The following is an 18,747-nucleotide window of genomic DNA, read 5'->3' as shown; positions in this document are numbered from 1 at the left end:
CCTAGAGTAATCATGTATCTTGATTTGGATTGAGCCATGGATGATGGCTTTTATCTCAATCCATTTTTGTATACTTTTTGTATGAGATTGCACATTTGGCTTATAATAAAGTTGTTGGTTTCATTATTCATGCTACATAGTACACTCTCGAGTCTTGTTTCAACTCTCTTTTGCACTTTTAACTTGAATCTCTAAGTTTATGTTTTAACTTTTAAGTCCAAATATTAAGCATAGACTTAAAATTATATGTATTTTTTTAAAAATCGGACGTAGGTCCAAGATTTATTAGTTCGATTAGTACCGTACTAGCATTGGACTATACTAATCGGATGCCATCGGATGTGACAACCATGCTTTCGACATGCGCATAGGCACTAATAGCAATGGTCACATTGGTCATAAAGTGACCCAAGTGCAAATGCACTAAGGGCACTTCAAGGTTAGGTCAGGTGAGTTCTATTTATAGGACTCAAGGCCCTATTGTGCACATCATCGTGTGATCACCACTCTTGGACGCTTGGCCCGTAGGCTGATGCCTTTGCACACCAGGATGGTGTTGGGTTTGACTCATGCCTACACTCACAGAGGAATGTCGGTGATTCTCGGTCGGATACTGGGGCACTTTTTACTCTCCTTATGAGAGGTTTTTTCCCCCAATTTTATTCTCCTTTGTTTTATGTGCTTATGTTACACAGTTCGGACACTCATTGTGTTTTACACCTTTCAGGTGTGAACACACATTAACAACCCTAAGGTTTAAGGGTTGTACTTTGTACTCGCATATTACTCTTTGATTATTGCATTAGGAGTTCTGTCTTCACTCTCACATTCTCTTCACTGTCAACAATTGTGTACTCTCAGCTGAGCTTCGATCTGTCCTCTCTCACATTTGATATTAGAGCTGAGTTCAGCTTAGCTGAGCTCTTGGCCATTATCAGCAGCTATCACCATGGTCACCACCTGCCTACAATGCTCAGCTTGTAGGTTCATCCCCCAGCTAAGCCGCCACCTGCCTCCAGTGCAGTGACTGGTCCACCGCCTCTCGTTTTGCGCCACCAGCGCCACCAGCAGTGTTTTCAATAGCCAGCCTCACCTTGCCTATGCCTCCTGCCCCAGCCGCCTGCGACTGTAGAGCCGCCAGCTTGCAGTGTCGCCAACGCTCTGTTCAGCAGCGCTGCCATAGGTCCATCCGCCAGTCCTGAGCCGCTGCTACGACCTGCCCGCTAGCTCAGTTGTGTCCGCCTGTCTCTGCTCTAGCTCCAGTCAGCCAGCATCAAAGGTAAAATGAGAAATTTATTCATTTTTTATTCAGATTTGAATTTTAGATAGGGGCTTTTGCCCGGGTAGCCTATTTCTGCTCCTGCACGTGTTTGGGACACGGTTATTGCAGAAAATTTTTGAATTTGGGGCAAGGAATTTGGGGCTTTTTGATTCAGTTCAGACATTGGCAAATGTACATTAGGGTTAGTCTGCAATAGACTGAAAGTGTGCATTTTGGACAACAAAATTTTGGGGCTTTTGCATTTTTTGTGCTATTGAGCACTGTTTGTGCATTGGACAGCATGTACATTGGACAGTTTTGACAGAGTACGATCAGATTTGTTAATTACATGGTGGTGCTCACTGTAATTTCTGAAAATTCTCAGATTTCCAGGTTGGTCCAGCTTTAGGTTTTGCTCTTGTGCTCTTTAAAGAGGTCATTTGCAATGGGAAATCGGGGACAGAGTGATGTATTCACATATGTATCCAAGGAGGATAGATTGGATGGCAACAACTATTCTCTATGGTCTTTCATGATGAGAAATGTGCTGATTGGGATTATGTTAGTGGTGAAGAAGTTCGTCCTGGAGTTGTGGCTCCTGCAACACCTCCTCCAGGAGTCCGTGGTCAGGCTCGCTCAGCCCGCTCTAGCTCCGCCACTTTCCCAAAGATCAACAGCACAAAGGGCTTGGGACACACAAGATGCTCAAGCATTGTCACTGATTGCATTGGCAGTTCAACGGTCTATCATCTCGCATATACGGTCTGCAGCTTCTTCATGAGAAGCATGGTTGATACTTGAGTAGACATTTGTTGGAAAAAATGAGACACGCATCTCTTTCTTGAAGAAAGAGCTTGAGAATGTGAAGATGGATGAAGGAGATTCCATGCAGGATCATCTTAATAAAATTCAGGACTTGCGTGAGTAGCTAATGAATGTAGATGAGTATTATTCGGATGCACAGTTGATCTTTGCTACTCTGAATTCATTGCCACCCTCTTATTTGGTGTTTCATACGGCCTTAAATCTTACCATGAGAATTTCTCTACAGCCATTTACTTTCCTTTAGTTGGTTAGTTTGCTCCTAGAAGAAGAGCAAACAAGAAAGAACAGTGGGGTGGATGTAATAGCCTCTGAATAGCCTTTTATGGCGAGGCAGAAAGGCAAGAGCAGGAAGTCTAAAAATGCTCCGCATAGTTTTGGAAGTTCAGGTACTTTATAGAGCAGCAAGAAACAGGGGGGGCATGCAAGCCAAGAAGGACAAGTGCCACTATTGTAAGAAGCCATGTCATTAGATCACACAATGTAAGAAGTGCATAGCTAAGGAGGAGGAGTTAGGGATGTCTATTTCTGATGCACCTTCTACTGCTACAGAGCCCGCGTCTTTCGTTGTAAACTGTGATTACTATTTCTACACTTGCAGTTATGACTTTTCTTAGCTTGACAGAGCATTTAGCTCTACTGAGGATGCTAGCACTTGGTTCTTTGACAGTGGTGCTTCTAGGCACATTACATCCCACAAGGATTTGTTTTTCTTTATTATTGCTACTCTTGTTGGCAAGTCTATGCATTATGCTAACATGCATCTTACCCTGTTAGAGGTATTGGGGAGATTGTGTTGACAACCATTGATGGCTCTACTTTCCGTATATAGGATGTATTATATGTGCTAGACGTAAAGAAGAAATTGTTGTCCATTTCTTCTTTGGCAAAGTATGGTATACAAGTTACATTTGATGATGATAATTGTATGGTCAGGATAAAGAATTCTCGACTTTGGTTTTGACTAGCATATTATGTCATGGATTCTACGAGTTAGATGCTTATTTGGTTGATTAATTGGTCTATTTAGCATCTACTCTTACTCTTGATTTGATGCTTATGCAATGTACACAGATGCTAGATGGCTTACCTCTTTTGTAGAGACCTTCTGAGCATATTTGTAAAGGATGCATTTTGTAAAAACTGCATCGATTTTTGTTTCCTTGTGATGTTGCTTTAAACGCAATTGCCAGATTACAGATTGTGCATTTAGATGTATGTGGATATATGCATATAAAGTCATTGGGTGGATATTATTATTTCGTCACCTTCATTGACGACTTTACTCGTTTTTGTTGTATGTACTCATTGGTGAAAAAGCTAGGTGCATGATGCATTTTTGGCTTTTGTTGCACTTGCGGAAAATCAATTTGGCTGCAGGATTAAAACTCTCCGTTTGGACTGAGGGGGGGAATACATGTCTTTCATGCTAAATAAATTTTTGAAGCAAAAAGGCATTGTCCATCAGTATGCTATTGCATATACTCCATATCAGAATGGGGTTGTAGAGGAAGAATCGATCACTCATGGAGATGGCCAGATGTACGCTGAAAGCAAAGAGTTTGCCACATGATTTTTGGATGGAAGCAGTTATGTATGATTGCCATGTTTTGAACAAGTGCCCTATCAAGGCATTAAAAAATGTTACACCTTTTGATGTTCGAAACAGTTGGAAACCTTCAGTTGGCCATTTTCGTACTTTTGGGTGTCTTGCGTATGCTCATATTTCCAAGGTACTAAGAAAGAGGTTGGACAATAAGGTTGTTAAATGCATTTTTGTAGGGTACAATAGTGAGAGCAAAGGATATAGATTGTATGATTCAGTTTCCAAGAAAGTATTTGTCAGTAGGGATGTGGTTTTTGATGAAAAATCAGAATTATCCCTTGCTGATTTTGATACATATCAGGCTGCCAATGATGTCTTTGAAAGGTTGCCGCCCATTTCTTTTGGTGATACAGCTGGAGCTTCAACAAATGAACATAATGTTCAGCCAGCTGCTCCATTGAGCAATGCAGAAATTCAGCCTATGGTGACTGATCTGAATATTCAGCAAGATGCTAAATTTGAGATTCAACAGGAGCTTGTACACATCAGGAAGCTAGGCAGATGCCTAGATGGTACTTTTAGACTATGAAAGATAGTCATTTGGATGCTCCTATTGTTGGTTGTACTAGAAGACAAGCTCGTTTACATGATCATGCTAATACAATGGAGTTTGTTATGGCAACACATACACTTGATGATGAGGAGCCTGAATGTTTTGAGGATGCACAACAAAGTGTGCATTGAATGACAGCAATGTAAGCTGAGTTTGATCCTATCATAAAGAATCAAACATGGGATTTAGTGACATTGCCTGTTGGGAAGAAAGCCATTGGTACAAAGTGGGTCTATAAGGTGAAAAGTAATGCAGATGGATCCATTGACAAGTATAAAGCCAGGCGTGTGGCCAAAGGTTACACACAAAAGAAAGACATTGACTATGAGGAGACATTTGCTTCTACATCCTGTATGACTACCTTTAGGTCTATGGTTGCTCATCACGGTTGGACTGTGCACCGGCTTGATATTAAGACTACATTTTTACATAGGGAACTTCAAGAAGAAGTGTGTGTACATCAGCCCATTGAATTTGCAGTTGAGGGATTTGAACACTTGGAATGCAAGTTGAAAAAGGCTTTGTATGGTTTGAACCAAGCTCCTCGAGCTTGGTATGCAAAAATTGATGCCTTTTTACTCAGCCAAGGGTTCATTAACAACTCTTCAGAGTCTACTCTTTATGTATGTAAAGAGGGGGAATCCTTGTTGGTCATATGTCTTTATATAGATGATCTTTTGCTCATAGGAACATATGCTAATTAGATTTCAGCATTCAAACACAGTTTGCAATAAACTTTTGAGATGTCAGACTTAGGGCGTTTGCACTACTATTTGGGCATTCAATTCATTCATGATGCTAGAGGCATTGGATTGTCACAGTCCAGATATATTGGTAGACTTCTTGAGAGGTTTGGCTTACAAGATTGCAAGCTAGTTTGCACACCAATGGAGACTAGACTCAAGCTATCCTTGCATGATGACAGTGATTTTTTTGACATCTATACATATGCTCCAGTAGTTGGATGTCTCATTTATTTATGCAACACAAGGCCAAATATTCAGTTTGCAGTTTCAGCCCTGAGCAGATATATGCGTAGCTCACGCATGTCACATTGGCAAGCTGTGAAGTGTGTTTTTTGATATTTACAGGAGACTAGGACTTTTGGATTGCTTATGCCAAGGGGAGACCACTGCAACTACATGCTTACAGTGATTCAAATTGGGCTGGTGATTTTGATTTATGTCACTGTATGAGTGGAAATTGTTTCTTTCTTGGCTCATCTTGCATCTCTTGGATTAGCAAGAAACAATCCACTGTTGCCACATCATCGTGTGAAGCTAAATACAAGGCAACTTTTACTACCACAGTTGAATGTATATGGCTGAGACGTTTGTTGGCTGATCTTGATGTATTTGTCACGGAGCCTACTCCTTTGTTTACTAACAATCAGAGTGCCATAGCAGTGGCACGGAAACACATAAAGATTTACTATCACTTTGTCAGAGAGAGGCTACATGCAGGAGATATCAGCCTTGTCTACTGTCCTACCATCAATAATATGGCAGACATCTTCACCAAAGTTCTTCCTCGTGAAAATTTGAAGCATTCCACAATGCTTTGAATTTGATCTCCTTTGGTGGATGATCCTTGTATGTTGATCACTCTTTACTTCAGGGCGGTTTGCTGGGTTTGACTCATGCCTATGCTCATAGAGGAGTGTTGGTGATTCTCCGTAGGACATTGGGACACTTTTTACTCTTCTTATGAGAGGTTTTTTCCCCCAGTTTTATTCTTTTTTATTTTATGTGCTTATGTTACACAGTTCAGGCACTTATCATGTTTTACACATTTCGGGTGTGAACGCACATTAACAACCCTAAGGTTTAAGGATTGTACTTTGTACTTGCACATTACTCTTTGATTATTGCATTGGGAGTTGTGTTTTCACTCTTACACTCTCTTCATTTTCAATTGTGTACTCTCAGTTGATGTCCTCTCTCTCTCATAGATGGTGTTGTCAAAAGATGACATACCAACAAGATAGTAGGGTTTGCGGGGAGGAACATAGAGTGAACTCGGCAAACATGGAGAAGAGAAGAGAAGAGAGAAGAAACTCTAATGAATGGAATGATGAAGTTCTGAATCATGAAGTGAATGTGATACAAGGAAACAAGGGTACTGTAGCAAAAGAAAGATGATGAAGACAGCCACGAACCATGAACTGGAATGTCCTCCTGAAGGGGTGTGAGGGTAGTGGAGAGGTTGGAGAGAAGAGGTGACAGACTAAATGAATCAGCCGTGTTGAATGAGTGACAGAGGCAACCTATAAATAGGCAAGAGACTGTCTAGGGTGGTGCCTGGAGGGAGGGCATCAACTGTCTAGGGTGGTGTCCCACTATGGGCGCCTAACCCCTTTTTGGGGCTGTCCACTGTGAAACCCTAAATGCAAAAGCGAAACGCAAAATGCAAAACGCAGAATGCAAAACTATGGGTGAAGGGTTTCTCAACACCCCCTCTCAGGCCCAAAAAATGGAACAAGAGAAGAGTGAGGTGGAGATAGAATGCTACATGCTGAAGAATGCTCATGTAATAGGTGCCACTTGGATAGTGTCTTTGGTGGGGAAATTGTTCACTTGCCCAAGCGCCCTAGTACAAAGATGATGAAAACATGCAATGCATAGGAGGAATGTCAGACTTTGTGTGGTGGCGAGAACCATAAGGATATGCCTGTACTCGATCTCGGGAGTTGGCTCCACATTGACCAAGTGAGCAAGGCAAGAAGAAGAGGAGGAAGAAGATGTAGAGGATTCCTAAGATCTAAGATTTCCACTTGAAAGGTAACCTGCAGCAAAGAACAGTAGACAAAGTGAACTGGAGAACTCGAAACTTAACCTCGAGAGAGAAGCCACTAGCTCCGTGCATTCATGCGAGAAGGAATACGAAGGCCTCATCACCAAGTCGCAATTGAATTTCCAAGGCTCCGATCTAGGTAGATCCTCGAGATCTTGGGTATCAATAGGTGAGATGACTGCTAGAAGGAAGCCACCCCATCCAAGGGTAGAAGAAGAAGGTAAAAGGCCTCCGCCAGGGTGTGCGAAGGATTGAGTGGTGGGTGGGGACCCCCTTTGAAATTGGAGGAATAGGAGCCTCCTCTGAAGTCGCAGTAGATGTAGATGCCCCCTTGGAGGGCAAAGAAAGATCATTCCCCTGTGAATCCCTCTCTAAGGTAGATAGAAAATCCAAAAACTCATGGATCTCGGACTCCAAAATGTCTAAGGATGAAGGAAGTGCCACTGATCGTGTCGAAGAAGGTATTTGGGGTAGTGAATAACTCCTAGAGGTGGCCTCTTGAACTTGAGTAGGTGAGGGTGAAGGGTCGGGCTTAGATTGAGCAATGAGTGGGCAACAGTTGTTGCTTCTCAATGGAGCGGACTGGGAAGCCGAAGAAGAGAGCAGCCATTGTCTCTCAAAGGAGCGGATTGACAAGGAGACGGTATTAAACAATCACTGTCTCTCAATGGAGCGGACTGCAGAACCGCGGGCCCTGGTAGCCACTGTACCCGAAAATAGGTGGGAGAAAACTTGCGCTGGCATTGTGACGATCTCTAGGAGATTGCAGCACCAATTGATCCTCCATGCGTCTTATTGCCTTGAGCATAGTACTTTGATAGCCGATGTAGAACGATCTCTGTGGCCCAAAAAGGAGAGGTGGCACAAGAAGTACCTGGTGGAAGACACATATACTCCGGGGGGTTGGGGAGCAAAGGTCGAAGTTGACAAGCATCGGTGGTGTGTCTGGTGATGCCACAGTAGGAGCACCCAGTAGTTTGGTCATCTGTTGGTAAAGAAGCCATGGGTAGTAGTGTGCCTTGCTGAGGAAGGAAGAGGTCAGCCATGAACCATGAACTGCAATGTTTGCCTCAAGGGCTAGTAGGGCAGTGGAAGGGTTGGAAGTGAGTTGCCAGTGGAAGGAGGATGCGACCAGCAATAAGAGGTTGCAACTAGTAGAAAAACGCAGGTGAGGAGAGAGAAAGACTAAAAACGCAGGAAAAACTAGCAACAGTAGTCAAAATGCTGAAATCAGCTCCAAACAGTGTGTGGTAGGCTGGAAACAGGCACTAGACTGTTGTAGACAGCAATGGCCAGCTTGGATCATGGTATCCTTCGCATCCGGGGCGTGGGCAGCAAGCTGAAATACCTGAAATCTGCAAAAACGAGATTGTTTTCTGAATGGAGAGTGATTAATAACAGTTTCTCAGCTGTAAACAGCTGCAAACTGCGGGTGGAAGGCTGGAAACACGTGCTAGATTGTAGATGACAGCAAGGGACAGCTGAGACTGCGATGTCCTTCGTGAAAGGGGTGTGGGCAGCAAGCTGAAAACACTTGAAACCTACAAAAAGGAGATTTTGATGTAGCGGAAAAAGAAGAGAAGTGGATGCCAAACCCGCCACCAGTCTTTGTCTTCACTAGAGTGGAGGATCTTTGCCACTGGTTGAGCAGATCCAGCTCTGATACCATGTCAAAAGATGATGTATCAGCGAGGTAGTAGGGTTTGCAGGGAGGAACACAGAGCGAACTCGGCAAACATGGAGAAGTGTAGAGAAGAGAGAGAAGAAACTATGACGAATGGAATGATGAAGTTCTGAATCATGGAGTGAATGTGATACAAGGGAACAAGGGTGCCGTAGCACAAGGAAGATGATAAAGACAGCCACGAACTACGAACGGCAATGTCCTCTTGAAAGGGTGTGAGGGTTGTGGAGAGGCTGGAGAGAAGAGGTGACGGATTGAATGAATAAACCGTGTTGAATGAGTGACAGAGTCAATCTATAAATAGGCAAGAGATTGTCTAGGGTGGTGCCTAGAGAGAGGGCGCTAAATGTCTAGGGTGGTGCCCCACTATGGCCGCCTAACCCCTTTTTGGGGCTGTCCACTGTGAAACCCTTAACGCAAAACGTGAAACCCTAAATGCAAAACGCAGAACGCAAAACTACGGGTGAAGGGTCTCTCAATAGGTGTGGGCTCGTAGTAGCCAATGCCCTAAATTAAATCCCTAAAGTTAATGCCTTGTTCTTTTTCAAAATTTTGATTGATTTCTATCTTTTTCTCAAAGGATGTTGCCAAAATGATCCTTGCTTTGGTAGGGTCTAGCAATTAGTCCAAGAAGGATCTAATAACCTAGGATGCTTTGGCGGTTTGAACATCCCCAAAAGATGGCTATTGAGAGAGATGGTGAAAAATTATTTCATTTATAATGGATTGTTTTTTAAACAAGGCAAAGTGTGTGTACCTAACAATTCGGGTATCCGTAAGAAGATTTTATATGAGTATCATGATGCACTGAGCACAAGACACCTTGGTATACACCAAACTTTGAGTCTTTTGTACGTGAGTGCTCGTAGTGTTAGGCTTAATAAAGTTGAACAACATAAACAAGCAGGAATGTTACATCCTTTAAAAATTATCGATAAGAAGTGTAGTAGCATTTCCATGGACTTTATAGTAGGATTACCTCGTATGAATCGAGGTCATGATGCAATCTGGGTTGTCGTTGACCATTGACGAAATGACTCAGTTCATTCCCATAAATATGACCTTCAAAAGCCACAAGCTGACTGGTCTTTGTATTGAGCATTTGTATAGAATTTATGGTTTGCTTGATAAAATAGTCAGTGATTGAGACCCTAAGTTCATTGGCTATTTTTGGCATATGATTTTCTAGAAATTGGAAACTCGGTCATTCATGTTGTTCTTGGAGCATATTGAGACTGATGGACAAGACTGAGAGGACAAGTCAGACTATGGAGGATATGCTATGTGCATATGTCTAATTAGGAGCATTATCTTCCAAACCACCAATTTCCTTTGAGCTCAAGGGGATAAAAATATAGTCCGGGGTTGACTTTTTGCACAATATGTAGGAGAGGTTGATAATTGTGAGGGAAAGTATTGGGTGTAAAGGCCCTTTACGCTCTAACGTGTATCTCCCGTGAATATATTACTTTACACACATGAACTCACCCTAGAGGGTGTAAGTGTACCGTACCCTAAGTATAAATACATTCTTTTATTCTTTGTGTTTACCACATTGGTACACACCTATCCATCGACTCACTCTCACACTCTCTCACCATTCAACACTGTTCAGCACCTCGATTGATGTGCATGCTCTCTTTGCTTCCACTTCTACTCAACAAATTGGTATCAGAGCACGACGGCTTCTACTCTTGGAAATTCGAGGCTTTTCCCAAATTTGGTGCCACACACGTGCCTGAGTGACTCCAAATCCATAAATTGCAGACTTTGAGTGCATGGGTCATTGAAATTTTGGGGATTTTCAGATGCAAGTGAAATTTTTGCTCGGTTGAGCCAATTTCTTTGAAATTTGTGCACTCTTGGACCTCGAAGTTTGGGGCTTCTGCAGAATTTGTGAAATTTTTGCAACATTTGCCCGTACTTGATGCTTGAGAAGATATATTGATATAATTGGGGCAAATTCACTGCAAAATTTTTGGGGCTTTTCACATTGGTGATGCATTTTGAGTTGATTTGAGATTGGACAATGAAATTTGCAGCAGATTCACTGCTGAGTGAGAGTTTTTTGAGCTTTGGATGCTTCAAATGTTGAAAAACGGCAGCTTCTCTTGGTATATGTATTGTTGAATACTCACTATGGAGTGAAACAATGGTAAATACAGCATTTGGGTCAATGCATTTGGGTATTATGGTGATGCATTACTGAAGTGGGAGTTGTCTTTAATGCAAATGTATTAGATTTGATTCATGTATATGCTGTAATCAGTACTTGAGACTGAAATTGCAGCTAAACATCTGCTTCTTGGACACCTTGGAAGTACAAGAGTATGTACTTGTTACAATTCAGCAACCTTGCTATTGGCTGAAAGCACTCAGCCCTTTATTGCAGTTGTGTATTGCTGAAGATGGCTGGAAGTGTATCTACATCTGACACAAAGAATCTCTTTGAGATTTGTAAATTCGATAGCAATGGTTTTGATCTTTGGAAAGATCGTATACAGGGTATACTCTTTGTAAAGGATTGTGATGATGCTTTAGCAAAACATAAGCCTGCTGCTTTGTTAGATGAGGATTGGGCTAAAATGAATAAAAAGGCCATTACTTACATAAAATGGCCATCACAGATGATAACTTGGTTGATATAAAGGGGCTTGATACTGCCTATGTAGTTTGGGAGAAACTCAAGTCTACTTATGAGAATACAACTTCTGTCAATTAGGTACATCTCATGTGAAAGCTGGTCAACTTGAAGCTTGATGAGTCTAAGCTTGCCTCAGAGTATTGGAATGCTTTCACTGGTATTTTGAGTCAGTTACAGGATGCAGGTTTGCTAGCTTTTGATCCTAAATTGAGGGCTATCTTCTTGCTCATGATCTTGCCTGATTCATAGGAAGCATTAGTTGTGTCATTGAGCAATAATCCCAACTTGACATTTGATGGTGTGCATGGTTCTATTTTCAATGAAGAGATTAGACGCAAGGCAAGTGGGAAAAACAGTGGATAAGCCTACAATGTAAAAGGAAGAACTGAAAAAAGATTTAATGTTGCAAATAAGAACAAAAATTGCAGTAAAAGCAAGGAAAAATATTAAGATGTAACTTGTTATCAATGTGGTCACAAAGGGCATAAAAAGTCCGATTGTAGGTACTTTTAAAAGAAACAAGAATACAAGAAGCAGGCTAATGCAAAAGGCAAAAAGAATGACAAGGATGGCAGCTCTACCCCTAAAGAGACAGAAAAAGCAAATGTGGTATCTAGTGTTGTTATTGAGGAGATAGAAGAGGATAAAGATACTGATTTGTTGGTTGCATTTTCAGATCCACATGCTATGACAGTGGAGGACATTTATATCACTAAAACAGATGTGATAGATGCTTTGTTGTCGGCTCATAATGGTTTGTCACAATTATGGATTGTTGACAACGGTGCTTCATTTCATGGGTAAGCATAAAAGTTAGAATAATGCATTGAAAAGACATCTGAATTTAGCCTTTTCCATGAAGGATTTGGGTGGAGTTGAATATATTTTGGGCATGTGTGTGACACGAGATAGAGAGTAGCATCTCTTATTTCTCTCGCAAGAAAAGTGCATTAGCAAAGTACTTGATCATTTTTCTATGGCTGATGCTAAGCCTCTTGGTGTACCTTTTCCATCTTATCTTAAGCTTAGCAAGGCAGATTGCCCAAAAGATAATAAGGTAGGCAGCTTTATGAAGGGCGTTCCTTATGCTTCAGCTTGTGGTTCACTCATGTATGCTATGGTTGCCACTAGACCTGACATTGCTTATGCAGTGGGAGTTGTAAGCAGGTTTATGTCAAATCTTGGCAAAGCGGGAAGTAGTGAAATGTATCTTACGATACCTTAAGGGCACACAAAGAAAATGTATTTGCTATGGCAAGGGTACGTTAGATCTGCAGAGGTATTGTGATGTAGAAATTGGGAGGTGACTTGGATACTTGTAAGTCTACTAGCGGGTACATCTTTACCTTGATTGGTGGGGCGGTTTCTTGGTGCTCTAGATTGCAAAAAATAGTAGCACTCTCTACCACTGAGGCTGAATGTATTTCAGCCACTGAAGCTTCAAAAGAAGTAGTTTGGCTTGGTCGTTTGGTCAAGGATTTTGGGCCCACCAAAACACCTGTACTTGGATGTGATAGCGAGAGCGTTGTATGCTTGGCTAAGAATGCCATGTTTCATGCACATACCAAACATATTGATATTCGGTATCATTTTATCCGACAGGTTCTGGATGATGGTCTAGTCACCTTGACTAAGATTAAATCACAGGATAACCTTGCAGATGTTCTCACTAAAAGTCTTGCAAAGGCTCAACATGAGCATTGCATTAGACTTGTGGAAGTTAGTTAAAGGTTCGCTTAGGACCTTTAAGTAGGAGGTTGTTGGATGTAAAGGCCCTTTATGCTCTTCCGTGTATCTCCCACGTATATATTACTTCACACATGTGAACTCACCCTAGTGGGTGTAATTGTATTGTACCCTAAGTATAAATACATTCTTTTATTCTTTGTGTACCACACTGGTACACACCTATCCGTTGACTCACTCTCACACTCTTACCATTCAGCATTGTTCAACACCTCGATTGATGTGCATGCTTTCTCTACTTCCACTTTTACTCAATAGAAAGCATTAAAATGATCCAAGATTCAATGACTACTAGCAAGGGCTGTAAGTTATCTTCAAGGTATTGTGGCCCTTTTCAGATTACTAAGATGATAAGTAGCATATCCTACAAGCTTGACTTATCTCTCGATATTTGAGTACACCATGTGTTCCACGAGAGTCATTAAAAGCAGGACTGAGACAAGGTTAATGTAACTGGCATTCCTTCCGTGGATGGGTGGTAAATCCCTGATTACAACTTAATTACAGCAGCAAACAATTAATGCAAATATGAAAATACAAATTTACCTACTAATCTTGGACAATGCACACCCGATTGGCACCAAAATTGGTGTCCCTTTTGGTATTTCTTTAGCTTTATTGAAGAAGAAGTTGATTTACAATGGGATTCTCCCGATCCCCTTCGCAATCCAAACTCCCTTTGCTGTCCAAAATGACCAACAAGTCTTTAATCTATTTTGCCCCTTTATTCGGGCACTTAATTGGCCTTCACATACTTCATAGATGATGGAAATGCCCCAAATTCAATGGCTGGGTAGTCCTCCACTTGAATTTAGCTGAAATTCACCTTTAGCCCTATTGAATCCAAGTCTTGGAGCTTCCAATTTTAGGCACGCTTCCCAAGGCTGCTGCTAAACCCTAATTTCTGCTGTAAGTTAGGGTTTACAACAGAGAAATTTGCAATTTCTCAGCCTCCAAGGGTCCAAAAGCTGAGATCTTCGGAGCAAGGCTGTGAAATGGTTGGGAGATGAGAGGGAAAGCTGTAGAGAGAGAAAATTCAGAGTTTTGTTGTGAAGAATGATTGAAAATTAGTCAAATGCAGCTGCTGCCCTGCCACAACCGCATGTAGATACAAAGAACTAAAGATAATCAGTCATTTACTGCTGCTGCCCTGTCTCAATAGCATGTAGATGCTGTCGCCTGCTGTTGATTGGTCTTCTCCAGCCCGTGGCTGCCTCAGAAGTTCCTCTAATGGCTGAAATTAGACCAGCAGCATCTCCTCCCTCTCTCTTGCAGATTGAATACCCTAAAAATGTCTCTTTCCAGTCTCTAAAGACGTTTTTCAGTCTTGCATGGGTATTTTTGGCAAGTGGCAGTCTCTCCAAATGGTTTTTTCAGCATTAGCCATAATTAAATATCATTTTTCAATCTTTAAATATTGAAAATTAATCTAATGATTATTTCGGTGCCCTGAAAAATAATATGACTGGCCAATAATTAAATTGGATAGGCATCTTCCACTCCCGAGTGTCTTTGCGCCATCTTTGACCATTAGATTGGCGTTAGGTATTATTAAACGCCACTTCTCTAGTGTCATCAATTGACTCTTATAGCCAAATGAATGACCTAGGCCAACAATTGGCACCAGATACTACCAAGTACCTGTGCTGCATAACTTATAGTAACTTTTGCCTTTAACATCTCGTGATTTTCTCGAGTCTCGGGCTCGTAAATTTAGTTTAACTCCAATTGTACCTCACATGTGTAACATTTACTTAATCATGTGATTAAAAATTAATCCACATGTTAAGTGAGGTTTTAAAAATACATGTTCTCATGACAGCCCTCCCTGAATGTATGCTGAATACATTCGACATTAACTACTTCCTAGAGCTGTCCATTACTGAGGAGCGGAGGTGCTAGCTCCCTCACAAGCATTAGGTAATACTTTGGACCTCTGCTCTACTGAACTTGATTGAGCTTGACGGCTCTAACTGGAAAGCATCAAGGTAAAGCTGCAACAAATGAGGATGGTCTGCCAAGTCATCCTCCTCTATCCATTTGGTTTCCATTGGTGAATAATTTTGAAACTTCACGAAGTACCTTTTGGAACCCTTATCCTTGATCTTCCTCTCTTTGTGTGCCAAAATTTGCTATGGTACCAGTATTTCATCGAGCTCTTCAACCTCCGACTGAATTTCAGCAGACACATCTTTTGGCATATCTCCATGAAAAAGTCTAAGGAAGCTCACACGAAAGGCATTGTGTATTCGCTAGTGTGGAGGCAATTTCAGCCTATAGCATGCATCACTGATCCTCTCCAACACTTACAACAGAGACAGATTCCCCTTTCAAATTTACATCCAAAGTATGAACTTTGCCTCTATGGAAGAGGGTCATACTCTTATCATGAGTATCAATCACTGCATGCACATGATGACACCAAGGCATACCAAGCAAGACATCACATCCTTCCAATGGAGCAATAAATAACTCTTTGTTGTCCATATAACTTTGAATGTGCAAACGAAGCTTTCCAATGATAGGAGTGACCAGCTTTGCATGCCCCTTGCATGCCATACCAATCTCACCCATGGGCCCCATCTCATCCTCTCTGATGCCTAAACAGGCTGCCATATCAAGAGATATGAAATTTGACCGTTCCCTTGGATCAATAAAAATCAATGCATGCTGATCTCTGATTTTGCCCCATGTCCTTCAAATTTCAGCACTATCTTGATTAGGCTGATCTGCCACTACATCAAGCACTAAACCAACAGTGGTTTTGCCTTTCTTTCCCTTATTATCATCCTTTTCAGCTTGCTGTTTATTAGGACAGTTGCGTGCCATATGCCCTTTCTATTCACAAATATAGCATTTATTTGCAGCCATCAGCTCCTTACGCCCTCTCTTTCTCTGCGATCTGTTTCTCTTTCCAGCCCTATTTTCAGATTTGTCCTAATTTTCAGCTTTATTTTTAGATTTACCCTTTTTCTCAGCCTTTGCCTCTTTGACATGTGACTTGGCATCATCATCGTGGAATCCTGCATCCTTTCCATGCAGCAATGTGTCGGTTGTAGTAGCAGTTTCGCCAAGCTAATCACAGTCTGAGTGCAAAAGCTAATTAGAAACTGATGCAAAACTAATCCAAAAGTGACCATAGTCTGATCTCTAATTGATAAAAAACTAAGCTGAAACTGATCAGAAATTGATCCCAGACTAATCATGAACTGATGCTAAACTCATATCAAACTGATCATGAACTAATTATAAACTGATGCAAATGTATCGTTTCAGTGCTCGGGTGAAACTCATACTTATCTACGTACATCTCACAGTGGCTAGTACATTGAGTAGTGACCTCATGGCAGACATATTGTCAGCACAATACCTTGTATGCAAGCTGAATATATCCGAGATTTACTACACACAAGAGTTGTCCATAACTGGTGGAGTGAAAGTGCTACCTTCCTCTTGAGCATCAGACATTGCTCTGGATCCTTGGTCGATTGAACCCGATTGAGTTCAGTTGGCTCTAATTAAAAGGCATCTAGGTAAAGCTGCAACAATTGAGAATGATATGCCAAGTCATCCTCTTTCATCTACTTTGCATCCATTGGTGAATAGTTTTGAAACTTCACCAAATACCTCCTAGAAACTTTACCCATGACTTTTCTTTCCTTATGTGCCAGAATCTGCTCGGATACCAAGATCTCATCGAGCTCCTCAACCTCAGGTTGAATTTTAGTAGATACATCCTTTGGCACATCACCGTAAAAAGGCCTTAACAAACTGACATGAGAGACATTGAGTATCAGCCAATGTGGAGGTAATTTTAGCCGATATATCATATCACTAATCTTCTCTGGCACTTGCAAGGGCCTATAATATCTCATAGTTAACTTCGGATACAATCTCTCTCTTCCTTTCATATTTTTTAGCCTTGCCTTTTCAAAATGCAACAATACATAATCATCCTTAGCAAATTGCAAAGCACGTCTATAGTGATTGGCTCCCTTCTTTTGCTTTTCTTGTGATCTTTGAAGTGCATACTTTATCTTTGTATAGGCTACATGATACATCCAAGCTTTCCACGTAGTGATTAGCCTCAAAGATTTTATCCTTGTTGGGGATAAAGACGCTTGTGCCTAGCCACTAGTGTATCAGTTACACTGGCAATACCCACATACCTGTGCACTTGTATACTACATGTGGTGAGTGCCTATCATTGTCACTTCATTCTTTATTCTTTGAGTGACATTTGAATAAAGGGAAGATTGGTCACACATTGTGATTATTGGAGATGGAGAAAAGAAGTACTGGGGAAGTGATGTGTAATCTAAGTTAGATTTCACCTGTGGATGGCTGGTCTGTAGTGGAGATTCTGAAGGTCCTACAAGATCATTAGCTATGCACTGAATCTAAAGGAGAAAACTCAGGCTTACCTTCAACCTCTTGCTGAGCCCTATGCATAAGAATGAGATTATACTTAGCAGCAGAAATTTGATATGGTATGTGGACTTCATAGTAGTCGAATAGTTCTCTGTCGGTGTCAAATCGGGCAGTAGCAAGCAAGAATCCCACTCTTGATCGTTTTTGTCCATGTTTGGCTGTGGAGATTGAAGCGGTGTTGTGAATGTGTTCGAAGTCATTTGACCCTTTTGTTGTTCCTGCTTTCGCAAATGAGCTTTTTGATCAAAGACCAAGGTTTCTCAGAGAATACCTAGCTCTAATACCATATGAAGAAATGCTCTAAACATAAAAAGCATGAAACCAATCATACGATAAAGCGCAAACTGATAAACTTAGAATACAGTTAGGGTTAGGGTTAGTCTAACTCAGAGATAGTGAACACAATGAATAATAAAGTGAATGAATAATGAATATACAATGCTCATGTAACAAGCATACTATGCAATGAATATTGAACCTCGAGCTTTCATATCTCTAGGATCAAGGTAGAGGTTATAAGCTGTAGAGTGTTTCCTACTTTGAAGGGATCTTGAATTGCAGCAAAGGCATCCTCCGATGTCAAATACCAACAAATGCAGCCAAAGAAGGTTGGATCTAATGCAGACGATAGTGCAAGAGAGAGAAATACTAAAAACACAGGTACTTGAGGAAAGAGAAAATCTGCACAATAGCTGCTAGGTACAAACGCAGTAGACACTGGTGAGAGAATGTTAGGTTGGCAGTGAGAAACCCAAAACACAACATTCAGAGAAGAGAGAAGATAATGGTGACATGGCTGCTAGCACCTGATGGCGACAATTGCCAACTATAGGCGACAACACCCAATTGTAGGCAACAACTCTTGGAACCTGGCGACAGTTGTAAACATGTGAGGAAGGTTGGAATTAGGTGCCAGATGGTAGAAGGTGGTTGGTGGAAGCTTTGATCATGATATCTCTGCGAACGAGGTGTGGGCAACACAGTTATGGCTCTTGAAACCTGCAAAAATGAGATTGAGGGAGAGTGGTGGGCTGCATGCATATTTATAGAAAGTTTGGGGCACCCAAATTAGGGTTTTGCATGTGGGACATAGTAACTCTCTAGAATTACGTTTCTTTTTAGAATAAGAAGTTCTATTCATTAATTAAGCATGTTTTGGGGCTGTTTAAGTCAGGCTAATGGAGTTTTAGCTTAACAAGCCTTGCAT

The 18,747-nt window shown here is 41.3% G+C and overlaps 1 protein-coding gene across 11 annotated transcripts in view; it reads left to right on the top strand.

Annotated features, from left to right (window-relative positions):
* The window catches only part of LOC148038904 (aluminum-activated malate transporter 2-like), a 55,220-nt gene that overhangs the window by 22,029 nt on the left and 14,444 nt on the right, over positions 1–18,747 (top strand). The gene's annotated exons all lie outside the window — the stretch shown is intronic.

Source organism: Lygodium microphyllum, chromosome 3 (assembly GCF_053477565.2).
Source record: "Lygodium microphyllum isolate KBCC chromosome 3, Lygodium_microphyllum_v1.1.10, whole genome shotgun sequence".
NCBI lineage: Eukaryota > Viridiplantae > Streptophyta > Polypodiopsida > Schizaeales > Lygodiaceae > Lygodium > Lygodium microphyllum.
Note: the sequence above shows the minus strand (reverse complement) of the source record. Positions and strands in the feature narration are given on the sequence as shown.